General features: G+C 41.2%; 1 protein-coding gene across 1 annotated transcript in view; it reads right to left on the bottom strand.

The window, feature by feature from the left end:
* Nucleotides 1–25026, bottom strand: part of LOC311088959 (NACHT, LRR and PYD domains-containing protein 1 homolog) — a 65391-nt gene that overhangs the window by 17391 nt on the left and 22974 nt on the right. The gene's annotated exons all lie outside the window — the stretch shown is intronic.

Genomic DNA, 25026 nt, shown 5'->3' with positions numbered 1-25026 from the left:
AAGACTATAGTATACTGCAGGGAACTATAACAAAAAACTGTCATTGTAAAATCAAAAAATCTTTCAACTGTTTTTTAAAGACAAGCAGAGAAGACATGGATCTTAGGGACAAACTTAATTCACTCCATAGTTGAGGACCCCTAAAGCTGAGGTCAGTTTTATGACCTGAGGTTCTAGAGAACGGTAAGACAATATTTATTTCACTATGCCTTGTATGATGGATATGAGTATCTGAAATAAAAGTAAAGAAGTGTTGTAATGTTGGTGGGAAATCTTCTCTCTTATAAATAAACTTCTTAATAAATATGCATGATAAATAAACATTGACTTTCTCAATTGATAAAATCTTGTATCTGAGAAATAGAGGTGCAGAAGGAGCATATTTAGAAGAGTAGGAGATCATACGCAAGAACTTCTTCTGAATTTTAGAAATTTTAGCGAGATAAGTGGGAAAAGTAGCACCCCAGACAATATTACAATAATTCATAAAGGGAAATAAAAAGCTGTAGTAAAGCGTTAGATGAGCAGATGAGTGGATTGAAGCTAAAACAATTCTTAGAATATTTAACATTTTAGAGGATCTTGTACAGACTAGATCAACATGTTTGGACCAAGTTAAACCTTCGTCAATCAGAACACCGAGAAATTTTGTTGAAGCCACTTGAGTAACTGGAGCTCCATCAATTTCTATACCAGCATGTTCTTTGGGGTAGAATTTATTAATATTGTGAAATATCATAAAATTACATTTTTTGACATTGAGCGTTAGCTTGTTAGTGCGAAACCAATTTGATAATATTTTTAACTCGTCATTAACATGTTGGATCAGGGTGTCAAAATCCTTGTGTACTGCAATGAGATTGGTGTCATCTGCAAATAATATGGGTAGGAAATGATCACAACAAAGGAATAAATCATTAATATAAATTAAAAACAATAAAGGACCCAGAATAGAACCCTGAGGAACCCCAAATGAAATTTTAGAAGTTTTAGAAAAGAAACCATTGAGATAAACAAACTGTTCTCTAATAGTAAGGTAATTGCGAAACCAAACTAAGGCAGTACCCTCCACTCCATATCTATTAAGCTTAGAAATCAAAATATCATGTGAAACAGTGTCAAAAGCCTTACTTAAATCGAGAAAAACACCGAGAGCAAATTTTTTATTATCAAGGGCATTTGATATATAATTTACAAGCTGTATTAATGCATGTTCTGTTGAATATTTTTTCCGAAACCCATATTGATGTTTGTATATAATGTTATTAATAATTAAATGTTTATTTAATCGTTCATAGACGAGTTTCTCAAATATTTTAGAGATACAGGGCAGAATGGATATAGGACGATAATTGCTAAACACCTTTGTATCACCTGATTTGAAAATGGGAATAACTTTTGCAATTTTAAGAGCTTGGGGAATAATTCCAGATTGAAATGATAAAGAGATTACATAAGTAAGAGGTTGAATAATATGATCGATGATCTCCTTAAGGAGGATACTCTTAATGCCATCGTGGCCAGGGGCTGAGTTCTTTAAAGAAAAAATAATATCACGGACCTCCTGCGTAGTTGGGTGATCAAGATTAGGGAGGGGAGAGTACCGCCCATTTATTTGGCTACATGGATCATTATCAGTTTTCTGGATATTATGTGCTAAATCAGAACCAATTTTGGTAAAGAAATTATTGAAGCCATCAGCTATATCAATAGGGTCTAATAGACACCTATCATGGTCCCTCATCTCTGTGGGTGCAGATGCAGCCTTCCTATTACGACTCAAAACCTGATTTATTATGTTCCAGGTTGATTTAATGTCATTAGAGACTCGATTAAACTGGTCGGCATAAAACTTTTTTTTAGTCGCCTTAATTAAGCTTGTGAATTGGTTCCTATATTTTTTGTATGTTTCTAGGTTATGAGGAGTAGGCTTGGTGACAGACTTGCGATACAACCGATTTTTCTTTCTGGATCGTTTCCTCAATTCACCGGTAAACCAGGGTTTGTCTCTAGCTACTTTGGATTTCAAAGCTATCAGAGGAAAACTGGATTCCAGAGAAGAATTAAAGAGAGTCAAAAATAAATCATAGGCTTTGATAGCATCCTGCAACAACATGACCTCATCCCATATGATAGAGCTGATGGCTAATTTGAATATTCCAATATTTTTAAGGGTGAAGTTTCGATATTTTACATGCACATTATTCGTAATACAAGCTCCAAAAACAGAATGTATCATTTGAAAGACTGGAAAATGGTCAGACACGTCACACCATAACAGCCCTGATGACACTTTATAGTCACATGAATTAAACAAAATATTATCTATAAGAGAGGCTGAGTGTGTGGTAACTCTGGTAGGTTTTGTAATTAAAGGGTAGAAGTTTACAGAGTACAGGGTGTTAAGAAAATCATGTGTAGCAGTGTGATCAGCGTGTAAGATATTCAAATTGAAGTCACCATGTAGCAAACAGAGCTTATGTTCCTTTGAATGAATATCTAAGGTTGAATCAAGTGCATCAATGAAAGTATTTATATCTGAAGCAGGTGGTCTGTAAATGCATCCAATCACAATGCTTCTCCCTTTAAATAAATAACATGAGGGAATTTCAATAAATAGAGATTCTACTAATGTTAAATTGAAGTGATTACTTAAATCCTTTCTGAGAATATAATTAAATGAATCAGACACGTACAGAGAAACTCCTCCTCCTCTTTTCATTTCTCTACAGGAGTGGATAGCATTATAGTGTTATAGATTATAGAGGTGTGATGTGTCATTATGGAGCCATGTTTCCGTAAATGCCAGAGCTGAGAAGGAGTGTGACAAGGTAGATACTGTAAGAAGGTTTTAAAGTGATCGAAGTTTTCTCTGAAGCTACGTGCATTCACATGAATCGTGGAGAACGAGGTTTGATCAGAATGTATAGGAGACAAGCAAGACAAGAAATTAAACTTCTGTTCGGTATAATATTCACACGACAAATTAACAGAGTTCAAATAATTGTTATTGGAGTCAGGATTAAAAAAGGTTTCATAAATTCCAGAGTTGTTGTCCATGTTCAGCTCAAATGGGTTCAGAATCCGTGAATCTATTTCAGGTTCTGCGTGTTTCCAGTCACTTGTTATGAAACTAGAGTCTATTGATGTCATAATAAAGAAATGATGAGATAGTACCTTGAAAGAACGTCATCACACCAAAACGACTCACGTTCCACCAACACATCAGGGTTAATCCTTTCACTCGAGAAACCCGAACAATCCATCGGCAGCAGTGGAAACAGGAGATCTTGAGACTGAAATGATTCATTTATATTCATCCAGCTGATTTGATTCCCGTATCGCCAAAACCTTCACATCCTCTGGTCGTAATCCATTCGTCTTAAGCTGTCTGTAGCTACCAAAGCAAAGCAAAGCCAGTCCTTCACTAACCTATAGTGCATTGGTCACTTTTTTATTACTTATTTCTCTGCATTTAGTGACAACCCTCTCAAATATAAGACACACAAAACAAATAAAAGTCTCAGATTCTCTGTCTGTAATTGCAAAATTCTTGCTTACTTATTGTGACATGATAGCAATTCTTCTGCTGTGCTAATGCAACCTCAACTATGCTATCAATATCCAAAGTAGCCGAACGTCATGTCGCCTATTCATATTTTTTCTCGACGTTGGCAGTAACATATCAAAAGGTTTTAATTAAATATAAAGGAGTTTTCTCCAAGGAACTTAGCTCTTTCCTTAAGCACTGGATGATGTCTGCTCACTCTGCTGGAGAATTACTCGGCGCAGCGTGCGTCGAACACGTGTTCCACAACAACAACAACACTAGGCTGCCCACAGATGCGCCCGCCTAATAATCGGCTTGATATACTGGATATTGGCCGATGCCGATTATGTTAAAAAATGCAAAAAATCGGCCGATTAATCGGTCGACCCCTAACTACTATAGTAATAAACTATCATGAATAAACTAATCATGTCTCATGTAATCACTCAAACTAAGAAAGCTTGAGAGCAATGTTACATTTACCTCATAAAAGTCATTCAGTAAACTTATTTGAAAAAATAACTCTAGAAAATAACTTGCATATTCATTATATGTACATTTATTTTTCTGTGTATCTGAATAAATCAAACAATCTAAAAGTTTTTATATCAACCATTTAAAACAAAGTTAGCGTTATAACTTAATTATCATTAACTGTGTTCTTAAAGGATTTGCTATCCTGTGGCTCCCTCTGATGGACAACATTAGTATTCATCTCTGAATCGAATTTACATAAATGGCTGATACTTTTTTTTTAAACAATTAATTTTTTTTAATTATTATTTTATTACTGATAATGTAGCCACATCAAATTAATTCACTGATTGGGGCTGTCATAGCCTACTATGATATTAGACTACATAGTCTAATATCTAAAAAAAAAAATTTTTTTTATTTTTTTTAATAAATTTTACATTTTAATTTTATACAATATCAAACACCTTTAGTTTCTCTAAAGCTCACAAATCAGTTTTTTATAACAGTAAACACTCTTTTCATGTAATTGCGATGATATTTTGTTGTCATGTTTATCAAATTAAAACTGAATAAAAAATGTAGACTCCGCTTCATTGATAGTAGCTTATGTTGAACTTTATTCTTGTTCAAACAGACGCTGTATGAAGCAGTATATAAAGTATTGAATGAAAATGTCTCAGAAACATCTGTGTATTATTTGGCAAATATTGCATTTATTTCACTTCAGCTGTGGTAAAGTATGCAAACACCACGTGAGCGGTCACTACGGGAACCAGAGAGTGTCCAACTTCACGTCTCCGTTTGCAGCTCCTCCCCGCCTGCACGCGGCTACTCTCGCCGATCGGTTACATCCAGCCGCAGCCGATGTCCAACACACCTAACGTTAGTAGCCTACAGTGGTACCATGCCAGTGACGTCATCGAACACGGCTGCGCTCTGATAACAACAAATGTAAATTTCAGTATTGGGAAAACTTCATATAGGTTTTGTTTTTAATATTATTTTTGAATTCATTTGTTTACAATTTTAATAATCAACATGTTATCGAATTATATTGTGTTTATTTCTGTTCCCCTTTAAGGTAATGGGCCTAAGATCAGCTACAAATGATTTTGAAGATTATATTCACTTTTTGTTTTTAAAGATTTAAAAAATGTTTTCTTCTAATTGTAATCTATGACTGTAACCTTTATTGTTTGTTTGTTTCAGGTCACAGAATAAGACATGAAGAGGAATGTCAGAATTCTTCTCTTAGCCGCCCCAGAAGTTCCTGTGAAAGCTTCTGTCACGGCCCTCTCCAAAGATCCTGCACTGGAAGTCACAGGGCCCTCTCTTGCACCCAGCGCAATTGACTTTGTACACAGACGCATGTATCATTCCTATTTTGCACCCGACGCAGAGCAGACTTTTCCCTTCCCGGTCGGTAAATTAGGGAATGAACTTGTGCTCCCGGGGGCGGTGCAGCGAAAAGAGGAGGCGTGTTCCAGCACAAACGTTCCCTGATGCTATTTTGCAGTTTCAGAAAACAATTCCGTGTTCATATGCTATTTTAAGGGCGCATACTTGGCCATAATGTAGCGTGTGCACAACGCGCATACACTTTGCTTCTCTCATCTTCACACAGACGCAGCAGTTTTCATTTTTGCTAACCATACATAATTACAAGGAAATATATTCCAACGAGGGAAATCATTGTGGTGTCCATGAAGATATGAAAAAATAGGCATAAATCTAGCTTACACATTTACCCAAATTATTATACGCCTGTTTAACCGAAGCTAATTTGGGTGGGTTTCTCCATCCCCAATGTCACTTCTCTGTGTTTTACGGCCCTGTGACGAGAACATCGGTCTCCTCAGCTGTGAACCGCTCCTGGCATGTGCCTGGCAAATCCGCCGTTATAATAGCAATCAGCCATGGAACAAGCGTGCCTGCTTTTAAAGGGAATGTGGGATGTCGCTCTGGGGTGCGTTTCCTGAACAACGACGTAACTCGTAGTACGATGCATCGTTGAAGAAATCAACAAGCTAGTCACGACTGTTTCCCGAAACCGTACTGTCGCAAGGTGGTCGTTCAACCACGTTGGTTTATGACGTCACGCATGTGGTGGAGTATTAACTTCTTTTAATGAATCTATTTGAGATCGAATTAAAGCTAGATGTTTTGCTATAAATTACAAACATGACATCTGAGGACTATTTCTAATTTTTCTCAGTTATTTTGCTTTATTTCCAGATTAAATCATAGGCTCGTTCTTACGTAGTAGAGCACGTTCGCACATGCGCACTCTTCAAAAACGGTGCTTTAACTCTCTTGACAAACTCAAAGACGTAAATGACATTTGTATATATTCTAAATAAAAGACACAGGTTGTACTGAATGTCAGTTTGCTTATTTTGCTCAAGATGAGGATTTTTTAAGTCCACATGTCATGCAACCTAGAAACTCTGCTTCTAAACACAGGTCGAGAGCTGACGTTCCAACTACACAACTCAGCGATGCTGTTTGCGAATGTTTGTTGGAACGATGGTTTCGGGAAACACAGACTCGTTGAACTGCTGATTACGACGGAACTTGCGACCATAGTTGGCTAACGATGCTTTCAGGAAACGCACCCCTGATTGGTTTATTTCACGTTGCGCCCAAACCACACAATGAAGCTACTTCAGAGCAACCCATTTTAGATTTGCATCGGGCGCAAGAGTCATTTATCCCGCCGGTATAATAGTAACAGCGCCCAAGACCCGCCCACAAAGTTACTTGCGTTTCGCGCTTGATACTTGCGTTTAAAATTGTTAAAATAGGGCCATTTTTTTTGTACTAATTTAAGAATGCTCTTATGTTATGAGGATTCTCGACAAAACAGACATTTTGGCATAATCGGTTAAAGCGTGAAAGAGAAACGTTTTCTGGTGCGCAGGATACTGGTGCGCATCTTTCTCTGTGTGTGTGTCAGGACATTCACAGGCAGCGCGTTTAAAAGCATTTACATGAATAAGAGCGGGATCATATAATGTAACGCTACCCAAAGGATGACAAAAATTAACGAATGCTGCGTTTTGCGTTAAATATTTTAACGCGTTAAACTGGACAAAAATTAATCGCATACATTACTATATATATATATATATATATATATATATATATATATATATATATATATATATGCCCTACTATATATATATATAATTGTTTTTTTAAGCCACTACACAGACAGTAATCAACATTTATAAGCTACAGTACCACTCAAGTCAGTCAAAAGAGACAGTGCTGTGACAAAACATTGCATGACAACAAATCATCTGCACAAAAAAACGCAAAGTGAGCTTCAACAGTGGATGTCAAGCTGATGAGGGAAAGCAACTACACATAATTAATTGCTGTCTGCCTTTTACCGTCGATTTGTGGCTGTCAGACTGCATATGAGATTTTACGCGTTGATTCCCATTGTAGCTACCCAACTTAAATACCTTTTTACAAACGCTGCAAAATCCTTTTTTATTTTGACCACCAACGGGCTGCAACCATGTCCTAAATTTTTTGTCTTTCTGGCACTTTCCCATTTTTCTGGTCTAGTTTTATTCCTGTTGTTCCTGCTGTTCAAAATGCCCGCGTCATCTTTGCATCACAGCAATTGTGCTCCGGCCGGAGGCAATCACCAAACTGGTTCCGCGTGTTTTTATCACACTAACGAACATATTTTGCGACAGCAAATAAAAATTATTAATTATGAAGGCTATATTCAAATAAATTGATAATATAAAAATTTCTTCAAAACGATTTTAATGCCTGTAGGATTACAGTTGAATGCTTTTTAATGCCATTTAAGGCCTTAATTATTGCAAAATCCATTTAATGACTTTTAATGCTTTTTAATAGGGCTGGGTATTGACACAAATTTCACAATTCGATTCGATTTCGATTCACAAGCTTGCAATTCGATTCGATTTCAATTCGATTTGATTCAATATTGATTATTTTGGATATCAGGTACAATACATGGCAAATTTTCTCAAGGAAAACAAATCTCTTAACTAATGCTGTAAACTATGGGAGTCAGTGGTAGCCTACTAGGCTTCATTAGCCTTCTATAATATTGAAGCTAAAAATTAACTGATTTGTTTACAAACACTTAAATTAAACTTTTATTTATTTTTATAATAATAAAGTTATATGAAATATAAACATTTAAATAATGGCTGTCATAAAAACCTGCCAGATTTATTCAAACATGCATTCAAAATTGCAGAACATTAAAAATTATAATGAATATGTAATATGGTGCATATATTTAGCAAAATGCTCCTCTCTAGAGTTAATTTTTCTAGCTGACTAATGAGATTATGGTCACTGGATATGGTTTTTCTGAGGTAAATGTGACATTACATGACATTGTTTACAAGCTGATTTACTGACGTCTTTCCACGGTTGAAGTACTGATTGAGCGATTCCATGTCACATGATACGGATTTCGATAAGTTGTTCTCTACCTTTTAACACACTTTCAGATGCTCATATGTTCATGTGTCATGAAACAGGCTGATCGGTCCATCATTCTCTGTAGGGCACAGCTGATTGGTTCCTGCTGTATCAGTAGCCAATAAGCTTTGCGTGCTCAACCTTCAAATACTTTGTCAGCATTTGTTGTAGTTGCAGATTTCAGAAACACTACACCTTTCCCAGTTCCACCTGTATTAACTGAAATCGAAAAGAATTAAATTATACCTATGATTTATTGTGATGTTACAAGTAAAATTACATATAAAACGTGTGATTACTAGTAAAATGTTTAGGTCACTTTGTTAAGCTTTGATTAATCTAGGTTCAGGTAACTAAGTTCAATTAACTTTGATTAATCTAAGTTCACACAAAGGATGATAACTATAACGTCTCAGGTTACGACTGTAACGTGTTTCCTGAGAACAGGGAACGAGACATTGTGTCGATGACGCTATGGGGAAAGCCCTCCACGTGAACCCGTGTCTGAAAGCTTATCCAACAGAGTATGGAGTGCGGAGTGGATCTTTTAAAAGTCGGAGCGTCGTGGTTACGAGATTATAAATGGTACGAGAAATAAAATTTGTGCTCTACACTTTCATGAGATCGGGCTGGATCGGGTGGACGCACATTTTAAACAGGTAAGATAAGTGTAGCTCTTGCTCTGCTGCAGAGAAAAACTGTGTGGATGTATTAAGAGACGAAGAACGGACCCCTGATTTCTAACACACACTCACAGTAGTTCGGCTGGTCTTGCATCTGTCAGGTCAGAAACTAAAGCTGGTGCTCTGCTTGTGTTTTCCGTCATTCTGACAATTTTAAGTGTTTTTTAAAATGGTCCAGTGGCAGAACTTTTGCCAAGCGTGTCAGAGGTTCTGGGTTCTAATCCGCACTCGTATAAGTTTTTTTTTTTTTCTCATCAAAACCGATTATGTTTATCAGTGGTTGTATATCAGGCAGGGACACGTTTGTGTGCATTTTGTTTTGTAATTTCACCGGAACGAATAGAGAGTCTCCACAACGGAAGCGCGCGTCCGAGTGAAGACTGTGCGCGAGCCCCAAGAGAACACAGTATCAGCGCCACTGATCGCAGCGGCAATGAGCACTTTGATCACTTGATTTCAAAAACAACACATTTCAGCGCTAGATCGCCTCTTATTTAACTATTTACAACAAATATCAGGTGTTTTGTTTTTTGTTTTTTTATCTGTGCCACTCCTCAAAACAGTTTCTGTCAACAATGAGACAGAGGGCTACATCACAGGCTTTGCATTTCCATGGTGTGAGGTTCCTTTTCTTCACTTGCTGGCAACGATGGCAGATCCTGCGGCCTTGTGTGGCTTTCTCTTTGACATCTGTAGCCACATCAATGGCAACAGGAACATGGTCGGTGCTCCTCTGGATGGCAACTCCTGTCTTGTCCACTCCACACAGCTGGGACACCAGTTCTACCAGGAAGTTCTTGTGTGTCATGTGCTGAACCTGTTGTGTGTGGCTTATCTCACAGTGTAGGATGCAGCTATGTCCACAAAGTGCAGAAACATGGTACGGTAACAGCGAGCACTTCTGTGATGGGTCGAGTAATACTGGAGAAGCTGGTCTGACAGGTCAACCCCTCCCATGTTCTTGTTGTAGGCAATGATGGGGGTAGGGCAGGGAATGCCTTTTACTGCCCAGTGTCCAACTCCACCCTTCACTCTCCTCTCCTCACCTCACCAGAAAATGCTGGATGGATTGTGGAGCTCAGCGACACCTCCCGTGTGTCCATCCACTTCACAAAGACCAGGGGGCCCTCTCTGATCCATCTTACACTGCCTCTCTTGGATTTTTTGTTGAGGGCATTTGCTCTGCTATTAGGACACCTTTTCCTGTTGTCCCTGTATGTACCGCAGGCTCCAATGTTAATATTAGCCAAACCAAGGAGTTTGGGGCTTGTGTAGAAGTTGTCCGTATAAATATGGTATCCTGTCCCAAGATGTGATGGCTGAATAAGGTCCATGACAGCATCATACGACAGTCCATGTACACTTGGTGTGTGTGATTTGCCCACATACAGGTTGAAGTTGAGTGTGTAGCCATTATTTGACTCTGCCAACACGAACAGCTTGATCCCCCATTTTGTTGTTTTTTCCTTCATATATTGGGTCATGCCAGTTTTTGCTTTGGTTGCCATCATTCTCTCATCGACTGCCAGTTCCTTTCTTGGGTGGTAATGAGACTGGCAGGCATTCCGAATGTCATCCATCAGAGGTTGGATTCTGAACAGCTTGTCATGCTGTGGTGTTCCCTTCTTCTGGTCATTTCTGACATCCACCTCTGGATCACTGAGGTGGATGTTCCACGATAACGCCCTGAATCTGTCTCTTGTCATGACAGTGGCTGGAAACAGCACAGACATGAAGTGGGTTTTTTTCCAGTAGTCCTGGAGACTTGGCAGTGACACCAATGATGGTTACATGAGGAGACCTAGGTATTTGTATAGTTCCTCAACTTCAAAATCAGTCCATTTGTACATATTCCCCATTCCTCTTTCCTGCTGCCTGCTTGTTGGTGTTTTTGCAAAGTGTCCTCATGGTATCCGTGGCAAAGTACAGCTGGAACAGGTCCATTGGTGAGTGTACTGGCGGGGCATGAACCTACTGGTTTGTGGGGCAATATCAGGATCACTCTCGGTTTTCCAGGGCTCAGAGCTGTGGTGTGGCTGTCCTGACTTTGCTGGAGATCTTGATCTGGTTTGACTCTTCCTTCCACCCCCTCTCTGTGTAGGCCTCTGTCTGCTTGTTGTTGGAGTGGTAGATGGCCCAGGCTGCTCATCATCTCTGTACATGTCAAGACACATGTAAAAAGATTAAAGATTGTACATCAAAGTTCAAGATGTTCATTGGCACATATGCACAACAATTACAGTGAAGCAGTCATTGGCAATGAAATTCTTGTTCACACAGACAGACAGACAGACAGACAGAAACACACACACACACACAGACAGACAGAAACACACACACACACACAGACAGACAGACAGACAGACAGACAGACAGACAGACAGACAGACACAGAAACACACACAGACAGACACATAAACACACACACACACACACACACACACAGACAGACAGACACACACACACACACACACACACACACACACAGACAGACACACATACACACACACACACACACACACAGACAGACAGACAGACAGACACACACACACACACAGACAGACAGACCCTTGTGGAAAAAAAAGTGCACTTAAAGGCAGGGTAGGTAGGATTTATTAAAAATTAAAGATCCAAATTTGTTAAAACTTTCTATATATATCAATACATAATTAAAATGTAAGAACTCTGAAAAAAAGAGTATAAAAATCAAGTGACTCTAGACCGTATAATCTGTATTAAACACAGCTCATTATTTCGATTCGGGACGAATCAAAGGATTGGCTTAGGCGACTGTCACTCTCTCGCAACCATGGCAACCACCCTTTTGCCACACAGCACCTACCCACTTGCGCGCGACCGTTTGATTTGAGGAGTGCGAGAGGCACGGAACCTGATCACACCTCCGTCCAGTAGATGGCGGTAATGCACTATGTTTGCAAGCTGCCAATAAAATCTATCGAAGAAGAAGAAGAAGGCACTGAACCTAGGAATACCAAAACAATGGCAGAGAAAGAGCAATCTAAATTTACAGTACCGGCATATGCAGTTAGTGAAGGCAAACCAGGCAAAAAAATGCCCCTTCCCCTCCGCTTGTCTCAGGTAAATAATGCGTCCTCTAGCTCAGCGGTCGGAGTCGCGCGTTCATGTGTTTTGGGGACGTGGCTTTGGAAGAAGCACAGAAATGAGGGGGTGGAGTGAATGGAAATAATGAGATGTCTTTAAAACAGTCGTGAGAGGTCTACAGACACTCGATTTTGATACTTTCTTTTTCAGAGTACTTACATTTTAATTATGTATTGATATGTACATAAAGTTTAAACAAATTTGAAAAATAAATTTTTTAGACCATTTCTACCTACCCTGCCTTTAAGTGTACTTTTATAAAGTGTACTTATTACATAAATAATATACTTTAAATATATACACTTAAGTGTGAATTAAATGCCATCTTTTCGGCGCACTTAATGCACATTAAGTGTAATTAATTTCAAATATATCATATATTAAGTTGAAATAAAATGTAATAAGTTGCCATTAAGAGTGATTTTTTGGAACAACTTAATTGGTACTTTATTACAACTTTATATCTACTTTCATAATTGCTTCTAGTGTTTTTAAAATATACTTAAAGTGCACTACACAATATAATGACACGCAATTAATGTGATTTAAAATATACTTTAATGTCAGTTAACAATACACTTAAGTTTGAATTAAATGCAATGTTTTCGACACACTGAATGCACATTAATTGCAATTAATTTCAAATATATCACATATTAAGTTGAAATAAAATGCAATAAGTTGCCATTAAGAGTAATTTTTTGAAACAACTTAATTGGTACTTTAATACAACTTTATATCTACTTTCATAATTGCTTCTAATATCTTCAAAATATACTTAAAGTGCACTACACAATATAATGACATGCAATTAATGTGATTTAAAATATACTTTAATGTCAGTTAACAACAGTGTTGGGCAAGTTACTTCGAAACTGTAATGCATTATTTATTACTTGTTACTGTCATTTCAAAGTAATTCGTTACATTACAATATTACTGTATTTAAAATGTAAGGCATTACACTACTATTGCATTACTTTTAAGTTACTCTCACCAAAATAACTGCAAATATGGATTTGGCAATCTAAATGTAGCGTATGATGCTCAATTAGCTCATTACACATCCAGTAGAAGGTGATGTGGTATCCGACTGAGCTTGGACCCATAAGAAATTTTACCATGATGTACTATAGTACATACCATGGTATACCATAGTAGTACCATGGTAGTACCATGGTACCTTAAATCTAACCATGGTACATACTATATAGTACTTCAGATATTATCATGGTACCATGGTACATTGCATGGTACTGTAGATGTTACTATGGTACATAGTATGGTACCTCAGATTTACCATAGTACCTCAGATATAACCATGGTAAATACTTTATAGTACTTCAGATATTATCATGGTACCATGATAATATCTAAAGTACTGTACAGTATGTTACTATGGTACATAGTATGGTACCTCAGATTTACCATGGTACATGCCCTAGTACCTCAGATATAACCATGGTACATTCTGCCGTACATACAGTATTACCATGGTACATACTACCTCAGATATAACCATGGTACCTCAAATATTACCATGGTAGCCTACTTTGCATGGACGCATGGTACAGACATCTTTTTACTTTAAGCCCGGGGTAAACTTTAGGCTTAAACTTTAGCAAAAATAAAAATAACTAATGAATAATAACAAAGCCAAATATTTTTATTTTATTTTAATTATTATTGTGAGTGACTGCAGTAGTGTGGGCATAGGCCATTTGGTCTATGAACGAGTCATAGATGTATAATTTAATATTAATGAGATTTTTATTTAAGTAATGTTCTAATTCTAGATGTTTGTAAATGCTGCATGATTTTGACGTGGTTTAATCAATGGCCGTGCGCGTGAACTTTGAACATTCATGTCGCTTTCAAACACTGGAGCGGCCGTGGCGCAGAGTTGCCATGGAAACGGCGCTGGACCACTGTGACTGGTAAGCAGGAAACTCCCTCTCTCGCTGTTGAGAATGTACTATCCGCTGCAGGCTCACTCATCTCGGCTCTGTCTGATTAACGTACAGGAAGTGAAACATTTTGCGCGGACGTTTCTCCTCTGCTGATCTCGCGGTGATTTTGGCAAATTTGTATGAAGAAAAAAAAACTAACACTTTATTCCAGGTTAACTCGAATGCTTGTAACGCGCGTTACTGACATTTGTACCGAGTAAAATATTACTTTCCCCCCCCCTGTAATGCCTTACATTACCGCGTTACAGCAAAAAGCAATGCATTACAGTAATTGATTACTTTTGTAACGCGTTACTCCCAACACTGGTTAACAATACACTTAAGTGTGAATTAAATGCAATGTTACAATCAACAAAACTAAATGTAAAAACCTCTAAATTTACTGACAAAATAATCTCTAAAAGAAGTACATAAAAACCTTTCTGTTGATGCACAAGAAAACCCCAAGAAACACTATGCATAAACACAAACAGTTTTGGAAAGAGACCTTTGGGTAATGCTTTACAAAAATATACTAGTTACCTACTTCAGTTAACATGAACTAAGAATGAATAATACTTTAAGCATTTATTAGTCTAAGTAAGATAATATTAGTCTTGGTTATATCATGTTGGCTATAAAATAAACTAATATTAACAAATGAGACCTAATTAAAAGTTACAGAACCTTGTTATTTAGCTCTTAAAGGGGTGTTCAGCAGAAGAAAGAAATTCATACAGGTTTGAAACAACATGAGGGTGAGTATATGATGACAGAATTTTCATTTTAAAGTGGAGTATCCCTTTAAACCTTTACCAGCACCAACATTAAACAGGACCAAATGCTTGCATTACAGTGAATCTAAGTTTGTCTAAAAAAAAACACACACACAAAAAAAAAAAAAACCACTGAAGAACTCCAAAAGCACAAAAATCAAAATGATTTGTCACCCAATTTTTTAAGTTGTTGGAAAGTGCTGTTTATGTCAATGTCCCAGATGCTCTCCAGAGTATATGTGAATGGAAATGTTTCAAAGATGCAGGAAAGTCAGAAAAAATGCAAAAAAACAGAAAATTTGTTTATAATACAGATCCAGTCCATTATTATATTTGGCTCAATTGAATGAAGAGATAGATACAGTTGCACTTCAAAGTTGAAATACACCTTGCAGTATCTGCAAAATGTTAACAATTTTATCAATAACAGGGATCACAAAATGTACGTTTTATTTTTATTTAGTACTACCCTGATGAAGCAGTTTATTCTGCAAGGTGTATGTAAACTTTTGACTGTTAACTGTTGATAAATTGTGTGATGTGATTGATTACCTCAGTCATCAGGGCAACATCGTAGTAGAAAGCTGGGCAAGGTTCCTTCTATTTCAAACAAACACCAGGATTCCACTGACTACGCCATCTTTACTGACACTGGGCTTAAAGTGATTAAAAATAGAGAACCTTTTTATTGCTACTTTACAGCGAATTAAGCATAACTTTATCAATTACACAAAGATATAGTATATGACACCCATGCAAACCCAGGACCAATGCAAATTAAGAAAGGTATTCTTACATTTTAAGCTTGCCCCACATAGCTATCTTCATGAAGGATGTTCCTGTTCCTGTATTTACCACAGTTGACACAGCAATGCTGCAAGCCTTCTTCCTTTGGTTTGTTACCTATAAAATATATGATGATTATAGGGCAGGTGTAAATGCACAGGTGGGAATTTATTACTTGCACATGCAAAAGATTCAAAGCATTTAAAAGCTATAGGGATAACGTTAGTTCCCTTTCGTGGTCACTCCGAGTTACGTCGGATGACGACGATTGGGGTTTCGCTTAGAAAGCCTCTCACCTTCGAGTATATAAAACGAGCCAATGGCAATGAAATGCCATGGGTCTGCGGAATTTGCATAGCGTATCTCCGCCCACCGCAGGGGGTATATAAGGAAGTACGCTGCAATATGCAGATATGTTTTCGCTTCGGAGCCAAGTTCAGTACTTCACTCCACAAGCCTTTTGAGTGTCATCTCAAATCTCTTCGAGACGAGCGGCTCTTCAGTGTGTTTGTGTGACGGCGCTTTCCAGCGAGATCACATTTCCTGCTGCTGATTTGTGCAGTAATCTGCCGACAGTGAGTGTGTTTCTCCCTGGGCGCTTCAGCACTCTGCTGAGCTTTTCCACTCTCTAAAAGAGCTGCACGCGGCACGTCTTTTTCAAGACGGTTCGCCCGTGTATTTTCTGGATGTGTGTGCGCACTGTGCGGTCATCTGCCTAACGGTCGCGAGCGCTGTTTTGCGTGTTGGGCTTAATCACGCTTGGCAGCGCTCGTTGATGAGTCATGTTTTCATTGCAAAAAAAATAAACTAAAAAAAAAAAAAAAAAAGAAAAGGAAGGGAACATGACCATCGCGATGTTTATAGATCAAGACTCAATGATCTCCATGTGAGTAGAGTCCCCTCTGCCACACCCCAATTTATCTCTTCCTCGAGAAGAGATACTTTGGCTGGTGGCCAGGGTGATCTGAGGGTTTGGTGTGGCACAACAACCGACGAGTCAATTCCTCGGGCCACACCCCCCTCCACATCGCAGACCATGCACTCACAGCATCACAAGGTGGGCTTGATTCCTCTGGAAATGAAGTTTCGACTGCGTTGCCTCCCACGGGAGTGCCATCGTTGCCGGGACCGATCCAGAGCTGTCAGCCATGCTTTCCCGGGCAGCTGAAAGCATCGGCTGGAGTGGCCCCGCCCTCCCCCCGAGCGCTGTAAGCTTCTCCCGGACGTGCATCAGGACGCCTGCGCTGCGCGAGACTCCACGTGACTTTCGCGGCTCGCGGGTGTCCTCCGCCTTCGCTGCTTTCGATCGCATGGTGATCATGGTCTGTATGTTCCCCGTCACTAGTGGCACGGTCATGCAGTACTGTGTGTCGCCTGCGCCTTCGATGCAGTGCTGTCCCGGGAGTTCTGTCGAACCGGCCGCAGTGGAACGCTAGTCCTTCCCTGGCCAACCCTGGCAGAACGCGGAAAATTTTAACCACGCCCCTATGCTGGGACGCTATGCCTCCCATGCCCGGCCTGGTTGTTCCGCCACGCACACTACTGACCTCGCTCTCGGGCGACATCGGTACCTGCGTGATCCTGGGTCAGGTGATGTCCACTATGTGGTCCAGACATGGGCTTAGCCAGGTTGATGTGGTAGGGTCTGAGAATTAATTTTCTCAGCTCCCCCATGTCCCAGGCTGAGCTCTTTGGCGGTGTGGCTTCGGCCACCTGAAGCAGACTCAGGTTCTGTACCGATGGTCATCCATCCGTGCGGTCTCCTTAGTCTTCTTCCCGCCAAGGCCCCCTCCATGCGGCTGCTCCCCTCGGGCCTTCACCAGCTCTGAGTAGGAGGAAGTCGCAGGAGGGTGGCGCTGCCCGTCTCCGCCCCTTAGACTGCCACGTCAGTCTAAGCAGCACCCTTGAGGCGGGCAGCCTGGTCGGCGGTGTGGTTGAGGACTGCGCCCAACAGTCTTCGATCACTCCAGAAGCGGACTGAGGCTATGCACTGACGGTCATCCGTTGGTGTGGTCTGCTTAGTCCGCTTCCCGCCGACGCCACCTCCATGCGGCTCCTTCCCTCGAGCCTTCACCGGTCCGAGCACGAGGAGGTCGCTGGAGGCTGGCACCGCCTGTCTCTGCCCCTTAGCCGGCTAACACCTGGCTAAGCAGCACTCCTGAGATGGGCAGCTTGGAGTTAGGGCTCAGTTCTTCGGGGAGTTGGGAGCAGGACCACTCCTTCCCCCAGTGGAGGGCTGGGGGAGAATGTTGTTCTAAAGAACTGATGCTCTTTCTCTGAGCTTTAAGAGGCAGTGGATGACAGCACGCGCCGCCCACGGGCCACGCTCCTCTCATCCCCCCTCTGTCGCCAGACCCCTGCCAGAGCACGCCCCCGTGGGACGTGCGCCCTCCCCTGGCCTCCTCTGGCAGGATGCGGTTTATGACCGTGCCCCCGCACAGGGCCGCTATGCCACCCTCGCCGGTGCCGGTCATTCCGCCTCGCTGCCCCACCGACGGTACGTCTGTGGTTCGTATGACCTCGCTGGTGCACTTTCTGGAGGCCTGGTTAGAGCTTCCCAGACTGTCCCGCTGGGTCGCGAAAACCATTAGATTCGGCTACGCGATTCAGTTCGCGATATCTCCTCCCCGCTTCAGGGGAGTCCGCTTCACTATGGTCGGGGGCAATGCCCCTGTCATGAGAGCAGAGGTCGCCACCCTACTGGCGAAGGGTGCGATCGAGATTGTCCCTCCAGCCGAGATGAAGTCCGGCTTCTACAGCCCCTACTTCATTGTACCCAAGAAGTCCGGTGGGTTACGGCCAATCCTCGACCTGCGCGTCTTGAACCGCTCCCTTCACAGGCTGCCGTTCAAGATGTTAACGGCCAAACACATCCTCCAGTGTGTACGGCCGCAGGATTGGTTTGCAGCGATCGACCTGAAGGACGCCTACTTCCATGTCTCCATTTTACCTCGACACAGACCGTTTCTACGGTTTGCTTTCAAGGGGCAGGCATACCAGTACGCGGTTCTCCCTTTCGGGCTAGCCCTGTCTCCTCGCGTCTTTACGAAGGTCGTCGAGGCAGCCCTTGTTCCCCTCCGGGAACACGGGGTTCGCATCCTGAACTATCTAGACGACTGGCTAATCCTAGCTCACTCTCGAGGCCAGGTTTGCGAACACAGGGACCTAGTGCTCCGGCACTTAGCTCGTCTGGGCCTTCGGGTCAACTGGGAGAAGAGCAAACTCTGCCCCGTGCAGAGGATCTCTTTTCTCGGTATGGAGATCGACTCGGTCGCCATGTGCGCGCAGCTTACGAGCGAGCGCGCGCAGTCACTGCTGACTTGTCTTCGCCAATTCGAGGGCAAGAGTGCGGTTCCACTGAAACTATTTCAGAGGCTCCTGGGGCATATGGCATCCGCAGCCGCAGCAACGCCGCTGGGATTGCTTCATATGAGACCGCTTCAGCTTTGGCTTCGCGATCGAGTCCTGAGGTGGGCATGGCAACACGGCACGCTCCAAGTCCCAGTGACTCCAGCCTGCCGTCAGACCTTCACCCCGTGGACGAACCTCAATTTTCTACGGGCCGGAGTGCCCTTAGAGCGAGTTTCCCGGCATGTTGTTGTATCAACAGATGCCTCCACCACGGGCTGGGGCGCCATGTGCAATGGTCATGCTGCCGCGGGCTCCTGGACAGGACCCCAGCGCCTTTGGCATGTCAATTGTCTCGAGTTGCTGGCTGTACGTCTCGCCCTGCACCGCTTCCATGCGCTGCTCAGGGGTCAGCACGTACTAGTCCGATCAGACAATACCGCAACAGTAGCGTACATCAACCAACAAGGTGGTCTACGCTCCCGCCGTATGTCGCAACTCGCTCGCCACCTCCTCATATGGAGTCAGAAGCATCTGAGGTCGCTTCGAGCCATTTATATCCCGGGACACCTGAACCAGGCGGCCGACGAGCTGTCTCGAGTTCGGCCTCTCGCTGGAGAATGGCGGCTCCATCCCCAGACGGTCCAGCTGATTTGGGATCAGTTCGGCGACGCACAGGTAGACCTGTTTGCCTCCCACGACTCGTCCCATTGCGACCTGTTTTATTCCCTGACCGAGGGCACGCTCGGCACGGATGCACTGGCGCACAGCTGGCCGCGGGGCCTACGCAAGTATGCGTTTCCCCCAGTGAGCCTCCTTGCGCAGACCTTGCGCAAGATCAGGGAGGACGAGGAGCAGGTCATTTTGGTTGCCCCGTATTGGCACAACCGGACCTGGTTCTCCGAACTAGTACTCCTCGCGACAGCACCTCCCTGGCCAATTCCTCTGAGGAAGGACCTCCTTTCTCAGGGACGGGGCACCTTATGGCACCCTCGTCCCGATCTTTGGAACCTCCACGTGTGGCTCCTGGACGGGACGAGGCAGGTTTGAGTACCCTACCACCTGCGGTGGTGGCTACCATCACTTCCGCTAGAGCATCGTCCACGAGACATGCCTATGCGTTGAAGTGGAACCTCTTCGTCAACTGGTGTTCTTCTAAACATCAAGAACCCACGAAATGCCCGATCAGTGTCGTGCTTTCCTTCCTGCAAGAAGGGTTGGAGCGAAGGCTGTCTCCCTCCACCCTGAAAGTGTATGTTGCCGCCATTGCCGCACATCACGAAGCAGTCGATGGTAAGTCTTTGGGGAAGCACGATCTGATCGTCAGGTTCCTGAGGGGAGCGAGGAGACTAAATCCTCCTCGTCCTCCCCTCGTACCCTCTTGGGACCTCTCAGTGGTTCTAACTGCCCTGCAGAGTGCTCCATTTGAGCCTTTGCAATCAGTGGAGCTTAAGTTCCTGTCTATGTAGACAGCGCTCCTGGTTGCATTGGCCTCCAGCAAGAGGGTAGGGGACCTGCAGGCATTTTCGGTTGACGAAGCGTGCCTGGAATTCGGGCCGGCTAACTCTCACGTGATCCTGAGACCCCGGCTTGGATACGTGCCCAAGGTTCCTACCACACCCTTTCGAGAACAGGTAGTGAACCTGCAAGCGCTGCCCTTGGAGGAGGCAGACCCAGCCTTGGCACTGCTCTGTCCAGTACGCGCCCTTCGTGCTTACGTAGACAGAACGCGGTGTTTCAGGACCTCAGACCAGCTCTTTGTCTGTTATGGTGGGAAGCTGAAGGGAAAGGCTCTCTCAAAGCAAAGGTTATCTCACTGGATAGTGGATACCATTGCTTTGGCATACCAGCAGCAAGGTCGTCAATGCCCCCTTGGTGTGAAAGCCCACTCCACTCGTAGTGTGGCTTCTTCTTGGGCTCTAGCGCATGGCACCTCGCTAACAGACATTTGTAGAGCTGCAGGCTGGGCGACACCCAACACATTCGAGAGATTCTATAATCTCCGAGTAGAGCCAGTTTCTTCTCATGTACTCGCTTCAACCAGCCGGTACTAGATTCTGCTCAGGTGTCTTCGCTTGCTCGCCATTCCTCTCCACGGACGGGATACGTGCGATCATCTTCTCAGGTGAGTCTGATAAGCTCTGAGTTCCTCCAGCACTGGTTACGTCAACGCCTGAGTTATGCCAATCTGCCATAACACAGCTCTTGCGCTTGACTAGGTGCCTCCATGTGCATGGTCCCCCCTTTGGGCGACCCCCACATGTGTATTCCACTATAAGTCTCTTTTGAGCGTGTGTCTTTCCCTTGGCAAGCCACCTTGCCACCCCTGGGGTTTAAATATTCCACCTGCGGCTGGACACCTCAGTGATACCCCATATGCATCCCTCTGGGTCATATGTGTCTCTCAAGTCCCCCCCTTAATGGTTGGGCATAATTGCATATTTCTCCTGAGATATGCTTCCCAGTGTACCTTGGTATTCCTGTGTTAAGTAGGACTCCTTCGTTCGTGCTATTCTCACAACAGGGAGCTCAGACTTACGCAGGGCACTGGATGACAGCCGAGGTGGCGTGATTAGACTGGAACCCCAATCGTCGTCATCCGACGTAACTCGGAGTGACCACGAAAGGGAACGTCTCGGTTACGGATGTAACCCTCGTTCCCTGAGTAGGGAACGGAGACGTTACGTCTTCCTGCCACTTCCGCTGTATCGCTGAAAAACGCCTGAGTTCAGTCTCGGCTCCTCAGCGAAGACATATCTGCATATTGCAGCGTACTTCCTTATATACCCCCTGCGGTGGGCGGAGATACGCTATGCAAATTCCGCAGACCCATGGCATTTCATTGCCATTGGCTCGTTTTATATACTCGAAGGTGAGAGGCTTTCTAAGCGAAACCCCAATCGTCGTCATCCGACGTAACGTCTCCGTTCCCTACTCAGGGAACGAGGGTTACATCCGTAACCGAGACGTTAGTGACTTGAAAGTAGTGTTTTAGCTTGATCAGGATGTGCTGTCATGATAAATCTTGTAACATCACCTCATCAATACAGGTCTGTGATTCCACACCGCTTGCACTGTATCTCCAATAACAAATATGAACTGATCCTTCAAAATGAATGTTTAAATCCAGGTAAACACATAAATATTACATATTCCAAAACAAATAGTAATTGAACAACTCTTTAAATACAAAATGAAATTGAACACATTACAAGCATTTTTTCTAGAGGTGGGTAACGTTAATATATTAAATATTTATGGTGGTTATAAGATTGATTATTTGTATTAAATGTATATAAACGTCTTCGCGTGTTACAATATTGGATCAGCATTCAGCAAATGTTTAGTAGCTTGTTTAAAATAATTAAAAAAGTCGGTTTGGTTTAAAAAAAAAATCAGCAACCAAATTCCTCGAAAACGACCACACACGCCTTCCTCACATTACAATGTAAGACATTATTAGAATGCAATCATATATAAATTATTGAAAACATGATTAATTCACCTCCCGAGTCTATTGAGTTTATAATATCTGCGATTAAAATGCACTCAGCAACTGGCATGTTACGGTGAAAAAAAAAAATTAACCAAAGAAAGCATCAATATATACTTACTTGACTGATTATTTGCAGCATAACGTCTCATCTGCAAACAAACATCCAAACGTGGTGCTCCTTTTGTTCTCTTGTTTGGCTAGCTTCAGTATCATCACGCATCGCAAACGGATCGCAAAACATAGCGCATTTTTCAAACTCTAGTGAAGTAGAGCGTCATAATGACGTAGTATTTCTCGCGCATGCGCATTAAACAACATATTCATATATCATGCATGGTTAAATGTTATTTCAGCTTTTCTGTTTAAGTTAAAGTTGTTCTAACTCATTGTGTTGTTAAACTCTGTAAGTTCACAAAACTTTACTCATTAACCTAACTAAAAGTCAATCTTTTTTTTCAATGTAGTCTAGTGTGATTAAAATTAAATGTATTTTAACTGAATTTAAATGCAAATTCATTTTGTTTACATTTGTTTAACTTTTGCTCGCAATTAATACAATTTTAAATGTGTGTTTAATTGACTTAGAACAACATAATGATATTGAAAACTTGTATTATGTTCACAGATGTAAAGTAGCTACAACACATTACTATTAGACTCCTCTCATATATTACATTTTATTTTCAAATATTATGTATAAAGCTGACACTAGTTGAGATCATAGAGCAAGGGCTGGTGATAAAAATGTCAACAATAAGTTGTACTGGATTATACTGTATAAGCAGATGTATTGGAAAAATACATTTCAACTGCATAATGCACACAGTATTATAGACAAAACACATTTAAAATACATTAACCAATTAATTTTGGACAACACACTTGAGTTGGAATTAAAATCAATTATTTTCCATGTTTTCCATTAAAACTGTTATTTTATATATTAGTCAATACATCAAAATAAATTCCCTTTAATAACTTATAACTTTAACTTTAATAAATTTAAAACACTATAAATCATAATTATTTAAAATGTATGTTTAAGCAAAACTTAGTAGACATTGCAAAGTGCATTTTTTAAAACATGCACTTAAGTGTGTTAATAAATATTGTCATGAAAGTGTTCTTTCTTTAAGTTAAGCTTAATTAGACATTATTACAAAGTGCATTTTTAAAAAGTGTACTTAAGTGTGTTAATAAATATTGTGATGAAAGTGTACTTACTTTACATTATACTTAATTAGATATTATTACAAAGTGCATTTGTAAAAAGTGCACTTAAGTGTGTTTATAAATATTGTAATGAAAGTGTACTTTCTTTAAGTTAAGCTTAATTAGACATTATTATAAAGTGCATTTTTAAAAATGCACTTAAGTGTGTTTATAAATATTGTGATGAAAGAGTACTTACTTTAAGTTAAACTTAATTAGATATTATTACAAAGTGCATTCGTAAAAAGTGCACTTAAGTGTGTTTATAAATATTATGATAAAAGTGTACTTTCTTTAAGTAAAACTTAATTAGACATTATTACAAAGTGCATTTTTAAAAAGTGTATTTAAGTGTGTTAAGAAATATTGTGATGAAAGTGTACTTACTTTAAGTTAAACTTAATTAGATATTATTACAAAGTGCATTTGTAAAAAGTGCACTTAAGTGTGTTAATAAATATTGTCATTAAAGTGTATTCCCTTTAAGTACACTTAAGTGGTCTTTAATTTTAATTTTATTATATTATCTGCAAGTGCACTTTTCAAAAAGTATACTTTGATTATTTTAAGCACACAAAAAGTACGCTTTCAATACAATTAAGCACACTTCTTTTTCACAAGGGGACACATACATACACACACACACACACACACACACAGACACACACACAGACACACACATACACACACGCACGCACGCACGCACACACACACACACACACACACACACAGACAGACACACACACACACACACACACACACACACACACAGACAGACAGACACAGACACACACACACACACACACACACACACAGACACAGACACACACACACACAATATAATATACAATAAGCTAAAAGAAAGCAATAAATGTTCACAAAAAGTTTGTCTCACCTATTATTGTGAACCACAAAAGCAGAGTCGTCAATCTCATCATCGCCACTTCCTGAATGCGACGATGAACTGTTAACAACATCGTCCAGTTGATAGAACAAGTCGAGGGCTTGTTCAACCAAAAACATTCGCTTCATTTTCCTTCCACAAAAAACTACCTAAACTACCTAAACTATCTACACTACTCCTAAACTACTCTCAAAATCTACTCAGACTCTTCCAAAAACTAGCAATAATATCTCTATCTCTATT

Source organism: Abramis brama (assembly GCF_963993115.1).
Source record: "Abramis brama genome assembly, chromosome: 8".
In the NCBI taxonomy this organism is placed as follows: domain Eukaryota; kingdom Metazoa; phylum Chordata; class Actinopteri; order Cypriniformes; family Leuciscidae; genus Abramis; species Abramis brama.
Note: the sequence above shows the minus strand (reverse complement) of the source record. Positions and strands in the feature narration are given on the sequence as shown.